The sequence below is a fragment of the Equus caballus genome, chromosome 20, assembly GCF_041296265.1.
Source record: "Equus caballus isolate H_3958 breed thoroughbred chromosome 20, TB-T2T, whole genome shotgun sequence".
Taxonomy (NCBI): Eukaryota; Metazoa; Chordata; class Mammalia; order Perissodactyla; family Equidae; genus Equus; species Equus caballus.
In genome coordinates, this window is record NC_091703.1 from 29,660,715 (window position 1) to 29,668,212 (window position 7,498).

A 7,498-nucleotide genomic window follows, 5' to 3' on the forward strand; every position below is an offset into this window, starting at 1 on the left:
CAAGAGTGAGATCGACCTATGATTTTCCTTTCTCATAATGTCCCTGTCAGGTTATGTATGAAGGTAATACTAGCCTCAGTTTGTCAGTTTCTTTTTTAAAAAATTAAATGTAGACCTACCAACTGACCCAGCCATTCCACTCCTAGGTACTTACTCAAGAGAAACGAAAGCATATATCCATTCAAAGACGTATACACAAACATTCATGGTAGCTTTATTTATACCTGGGAATAACCCTAATATTAATCAATAGGTGAATGGATAAGCAAATTGTGGTATATCCATACAACATTATACAATTTAGCAATAAAAATAAATGAACTATTGATACAAGCAACATGGGTGAATCTCAAAATAATAATGCTGAGTGAAAGAATAAAATATGCATTTATACTGTATGATCCCATTTACATAAAATTCTAAAATCTACAAGTATATAATGTTTCATAAAACTACAAACATATAATGACAGAAAGCAGTAGTTGAAGGGGGACGGAGATTACAAAAGGGCATGAGGAAACTTTGGGGATAATGTCTATGTTCATTATCTTTATGTGGTGATGGTTTCATGAATTATACGTATGTCAGACATACATATGTTTAAATATACGCAGTTTATTTTAGGAAAATTATGCCTCAATAATGCTCCTTAAAAGATACATTAAGTGGAAAAAATTCATTGTGGCATTCTGTAAGAGTTGTTGTGGGTCTTCTCTTTCTTTTTCTCTCCTTCTCTTTTTTTCCTATGCTGTGGAATAGTTGTGTCTGATTAGATTTATTTCTTCCTTGAATATTTTAAAGAAATTCCGGGTAAAAGACGGAACATAGGATTTTTTTTTTCAATAGGAAGACTTTTAACAACTAATTCAGATTATCTCATAGTTTGACTATTCATAATTGCCATTCCTTCTGAATCTAATTTGACATATTTTGTTCTAATAATTTGTCCATGTCATCTAAATATTCAAATGTGTTTGGCCAGACTCTTTTCACTTTTGCAGAATCCGCTCCCTCTTCATCTTAATTTGCCCGGTTGCCTCTTCTCATGGTTTCAAGTCTCTGTTTAAACCTTGGTTCCTCAGATATTGCTGAAAGTCCGGCTAATTCACCAGGCGACGTGCGGGAGAACTCGGAGCTGGTCTCAGCAGAGACCAGGAGAAAGACCGCGCGAATCAGCAGTGGGTTTTACTACGTTGTTTCTCTAGCTCCTTCAAAATGTGGGAAGTTTTCCTTTCAAAAGACGGTGACATTTAAACTGACTTCAGAAAGACATCTGTCAATACACTTTTTTCACCGTCAAATTACTGAGAGCCAACTGTAAACCCACAGAAGAGGGAGGGTCCTTATAGGCTGAGATAACCGAGACCTCCTGGCACTGCCGGACCAGGCGAATGGATCTCCTTGACATTCGTGCCCTGCCGACCCCACCCCGCTCACCGGGTCCGCAAGACCAGGGCTTGCGCTCCTCCCAATCTCCACACACCAGTTGGCTTGCCTGGCCAGGAGCTTCTTTCAAAGTACCAGCGGCTGGAAGGTGGAGGCTCGCGCCAGCTCCATCTTCAGAAATCAGTCAGGTCCTAGAGGACATCTACGGTGATGCGTCATCTCATTTATTACTGCAAACAGGGGCGGAGAATTTTAGGTTCTCTTTCCGAAAGTGCTCGGATGCTGTAATTTGGGATCTGAGAGTTGGGACGGTGAAGTCTGGGTAAGGAGAGGTTAAAAAGCTAAGAACAACCACGAAGGGATTCGAACCCTCAATCTTCTGATCCGAAGTCAGACGCCTTATCCATTAGGCCACGTGGTCTTACGCTTATAAAGTCTCGAAAAAATATAACAAGTGTTGAAAGTCTGGACTATTGCCTGAAGTGTTTATGTATCTCGTGTAATCCTAATAAAATGACATTATCTACACTATTAATCTCACTTCAAAGATAGTGTCACTGATACAGAAACTAAGTAATTTCACACTGCAACAGCTAAGGCAAAATGAGAATTACGATTTTCTCCAAACTCCTGCCCTTAATTTGACACCAAATTTCTTTTCTGAACAAGATTTTACACGTGTGCTGCGATACCTCTCTCAGCCGGTTGCATGAAACTATAAAGAAATGGGAGAAAATGAATGAACGTCGATCTGTAATCACGGCTACAAACTCTTAGTTTATCTTCAGCATGAAGACAAAGTCAGAACTGAGACCTTCTGGGAGTAAATGAAAATCACCACGAGGTGGATGAGAAAGACCCCTCCTGCGACCCTCTCAGCGACGGGCCCAATCCCGCCAGGGAGGCTTAATTAGGATTGAACCGAGGGCATCTTCCTAGGCCTGGCCCTGCCAGGAAACCATGAAGAATAGATCCCATTGAGTACCCTCCAGTGAGACCCCTGTAAAAAGCCCAGGAATGGACCAGGCACTTAGTGAGCAGTTAGAAAATGTCTATCCTCTTGTGCAGCCAACTTGGTCGTAGTGTTCTGTGGCTCAGAGGGAAGGAGCTGTACTTCCGCTTAGGAAAGTTGGAGCTTGAGTCGACTTGTGGTGGTTGTGTATTTTCTTTCCAGCTCATCATTTTCCCCAGCCATCCTCAGCTCATCGGATCTCGGCCTCCCACTAGCGACGGTGCCCGAGGGGAAAGCACACGGATGACGGGAAGGCGCGCGCGAGGCCTGATTCCCTTACGCACACTGCCTGCTGTGGACCCTCCTCCAGTGGGAGCGGTGGGCGTGGTGGTGGAAGCAACAGGGCTGAAATCCGAGGCATCTCGGGGGCGTCATTCTCCGTAATCGCGAACTCGGACGGCCGAATTTTGGTCTTCATTGACCCTACCTTCTCAGCACATCCTATCTCTCACACCCCACCCTCCAATATCAGTTACATATATTTTTCACATTTTAGAGGTACTGGAAAAACGGTGTTTTCTCAAAAGCGCTTCTGATCGCGACTACACCTGAGGAGGCTGCGCTCTTTCTCTTGTCCTCCAGGAAAGCAGCGCCCTGGTACTCTAGGCCACACAGGATCTAAGTGTCTGACTGTCTGGGTCTGTCCTCAAGCCAGCCTTCAGTAAACATTCAGAGAACCAGATTTAAACTGATACTTAAAAGATGAGAAAGGGTTAGCCAAAAAAATAAATAAATAAATAAGAGCAATATACAGAAGGTGGATCAGAATGTGCAATGGTGTAAAGAATTTCGTCCAATTAATCTGAAAATCGAAATGAAACAGCAAACTCTGCAAAAAAAAATCAATTAATAAATTTGACTAAAGAAGAAATAGTAAATATGAATAGTCCTCAACCAATAAATTGAATAAATAATCAAAATTTTTCCAGCAGAGAAAACTCCAAACTCAGACATTTTCTTCTAGAAGTTCTACAAAACATTCCAGGGAGAATAATTTCAATTGGGCACAAACACTTCCAAATACAGCAGCAAAGGGAAGCCTCTCCATCTGATTTTATAAACCTGACTTCATCCTAATATCAAAACTAGGCAAAGACAATGTGAGAAAGGAAAATAACTGATCAATCTCATTCATGTACATAAATGAAAATATCCTTTAAAAAAAGCAAACTGGATGCAACAATGTTTAAAAATTGTGACAAACGGATTTTTACCAAAAATAGAATGTCAATTTAACACTAAAAAACAGTTGTTATCATTCAGAATAACAAGAAATTAAAGGAAAAAAGTTATGTTCACCTAAGTAAATGCAGGAAAAGCATTTAATAAATTTTAGTGTCCACTCATGAAACAACAATCTGGAAATAGAAGGAAATTTCTTTAACCTGATTTTTAAAGTACCAAAATAATCTGTAGAAAACATAGTAGTTAAAAGTGAAAAATTCAAAACATTCTATTTGAAATTGGGAAAACATAGAGTATGCCAGGAATCGTCATTTCTATTCCCTACCAGGCAAAAGGAAAGTAAAAAAGATGTAATGACTAGAAAGGAAGAAACAAAACTGTCTTCTTCTTCTTTTTTTTAAACAGATTGTATGCTTGTGTACAAAAATCAACTAAACAAACAAAAATAAATTATAATTAGCAAAACAGCTTTAACACACTTTCCTGACAGCTATAAAAACTTAAAAAAGCAACTACATTCAATAAAGTCCAAAGATCACATAAAATGGGATATTAACATGATAATATTTCAATAACAAGAAAATATCCCAAAACAAATACATCACACTGCCATTTATAGAAACTACAAACTAAGCATACTAAATAATCTATTGTTTTATGGGTGCATATCTAAGTAGGAAAGCTAATAAATAAAAGCAACAAAATGTTTATCACAAGCATTATATGGTGGTTATCTCAGAGTGAGAGAGAGATGTAAAATGGAGTGAGGCAAATGGAACTTCTAAAATAATGGCAAGGTTCTCTTGATTGGTGGATTGTTTTTCTTTTTAAAGTAAACTTTTTTAAATTGAAGTATAGCAAACATGCAGAAAAGTGCCCAAACATAAATATATAGAGATCACTGCATATTTATAAAGAGAACATATCTATGAACCCTCATCTAGATCCTTTGTTCCAATTTATTGCCACTGTTGCCATCGAATGAGGTCCAGAACTAGGTTTTGTCACTTGGGCTATCTGTGTCAAGAAATACAATAGTACAGCATACCAGAAGCCCCCCTCATGTGCCTCCTAACCACTTTCTTCATAAGGTAACCACTCTTGACTTCTGGCATCATCTATTAGTTTGGCACATTTTAGTAACATATAAATAGAATTGAACAATATGTGCTATTTTATGCCTGGCTTATTTTGTACATTAATATCTGAGATTCATCTATGTCGTTGCTTTTAACAATGTTATTTTTTGTTGCTATATATATATATTCCATTGCATAAATATGCTATAATTCATTTATTTATTCTACTGGTGATGGACATTTGGGTTGTTTCCAGTTTGGGGGTATTATGAATACAGCTGTTAGCAACACTCCTGGACATGTCTCTTTATGGACCTGTGCACAAATTTCCATTGGATATTGTAATTAAGAGGTTGACTCCATCTTTGACGTTTACTCACAGCTGTCAAGATCCATCACTCTCTCTTAGTCACATCTAAGGCAGCCCATAAGAAAGCGAACAAGCTCCCTCTCTTGGCACCGGGAGGCGGGGAGGTCAAACCACACTAGCCCTGGCTCTCACACAGGAACCTTTACCCCAGCCCCACCCTCTAATCAAATAAAAGCCAAAGCCAGTCACCCCTCCTTGCTCTCTCAAGCCATTTTTGGACTTGCTTAGGAGGCTTTTCTGCTCTCCCAAGAAAGCCTCATTATGTGAGTAACAAAAATTTTCATATCTTCTTGTAGCATTTTCAGTCTTGCTATTTGAACCAAATTTGAGTAGGGGGACAATTTAATTTCAGCTGAGTGATTACAAGACAGATGTACACTTTGGAGTGGACTTACTGAGTCACAGCAAGAATATTTAACTCCACTGCAAACACTTTTGCAATCAGCATATGTGATTTTCATATATCTGTAATTAAATATAGAAGAAATGGACAAACTAAAAATAGAAAAAAATGAAATATGACAAACTAGATTAAAAAATAGATTAAAAACAATTCTCCATAGCCCAACAAACTCAGCTGTTAAACACAAGATTCTATTTCAAGTGTAGAAATGCCAGTGCTACTTAGGCCAGTGGAATTTTTAATCACTTGCTCCAGGATTGATTTTCTTACAATGGAATGACTTTTACTCTTTAAGTCCAATCGCTTCCTACTGTAGTATCTTAGCACAGAGAGCATGGGTGACAAAATTCACAGCAACAATTTGAAACAGAAGCCTGGTCCATAATAAGAGTTGAGAAAATTCCTTATTCAGTGATTGATTTGGAAGGATGGAGATAGTTTCTTTCCATAGGTAGGAATTAGGTGAACAGTCTGAATGCATACTCCAATTAATTTTCCCAGTTTGAAAGAATTGAAACCCCTGACCAGCGTCTATAGAGAGGAGGCAAAAAAAAGTATTGAGTTGCCAACTCTGCATTCATGCAAAATACATTCATCATCTTCTAAAAGTAAAACTCTTTACATATACTTCTTCAACATGATATTGTGCCCAAATGACCTAAAGCTCCAGTATGTTTGAGGATATTGGTTTGAATCCCACTGCTACCAATATTCTTGTACATTTTGTGTAATTAAGGCAATTACTTTCTCAGATAAAAATTGGTCTTTCAAATAGACAGAGGGAATTCAATTTGAGGTAATTGGTTTAAGTGATACAGCATTCTTCACATAAGTAGCTAAGTAGATAAGCCTTTTAATGAAGTTCCTGAAAGTCTTTCTGAAAAACATTTATATAATAATTTGATGGCAATTGTGGTCAAGTTTGAAGAGGAAAAAATTTAATTTCTTTCTCTCCTTCATATCAAAAGACAGTTATGCCTGGTCCAAAGGGACAGAATTCTATTTTGTTTTGTTTCGTTCTTTATTCTAATATTTTGAATACATAATAGAGTCACACAGTTCAAAATTCAAAAGTACAAAAGGATATCCAGGGAAAAGTCTTCACCCAAGCCCTGCAAGTAACCACTGGCATTAATGTGTATACTACCAGGGCTATTTTATGCACAAACACGAAAGCGTTATATGTTATTTCTTCACTGTTTACTCTTCACAGCTTTGTATACTACTTTTATTTAGTTAATATATTAACTCACTCAGCAACAAATGTTAACTATGCACTGACTGTGTGCCAAGCATTGCTCTACGCCAGCAGTTCTCAAAGTATAGTCCTTGCACCAGCAGCATCAGCATCAGCTTCACTGGGAAATGCATTAAAAATGCAAAATATTGGGTCCAACCCTAGTCTGAGTAAATTAAATTCTGGGGGTGGGACCCAGAAATATGTGTTTTAATAAGCCCCCCAGGTGATTCTGATGCATGCTAGTTTCAGAGTCACTGCTCCACTCACTAAGGATAAAAAGCTAAAAAGGACCAAAGAAAAAGAAATCTCTGCCCTCATGGGGATTCTAGTCAGGGAGACACAATAAGTGAGACAAATAAGTAAATTTTTTTATTTTTAAATAATGATAATTCCAAGGAAAAATGTAGGAGAGGGGGTTTAACTATATTGAGATGGTTAAAATCTAGTTAGGGTGGATAGAGAAAGTGTCACTGGGAAGGTGGCTTCTTCTTTTCTTGAAATATTTTATGATGAAAAATTTTAAACATAGAGAAAAGTTGAAGAAACTCTTTAGAGAACACCCATAAACTCACCACCTAGATTCTACAACTAACATTTTTCTATATGTGCTTTATCTCATATCTATCAATCTATTCATCCATCCATTAATCCATTTTATTTACTGGTACATTACAAAGTAAGTTGCAGATATCACATCATGTATTATTAACTAGAGTTGAATTTAGGTATTTTCAAATATCTGAAAGCAGGATACATGAAAAAGGCTTGAGAATTTCCCGTGTGTATACAGAAAACATAATAAATACCATTGAACAGAAGTTAC

General features: G+C 37.6%; 1 non-coding gene across 1 annotated transcript; it reads right to left on the reverse strand.

Moving 5' to 3' along the window:
* Positions 1-1,734: 1,734 nt before the first annotated feature.
* Positions 1,735-1,807, reverse strand: TRNAR-UCG (transfer RNA arginine (anticodon UCG)). Its single transcript has one exon. It is a non-coding gene; the product is annotated as a tRNA-Arg (tRNA).
* Positions 1,808-7,498: the final 5,691 nt, after the last annotated feature.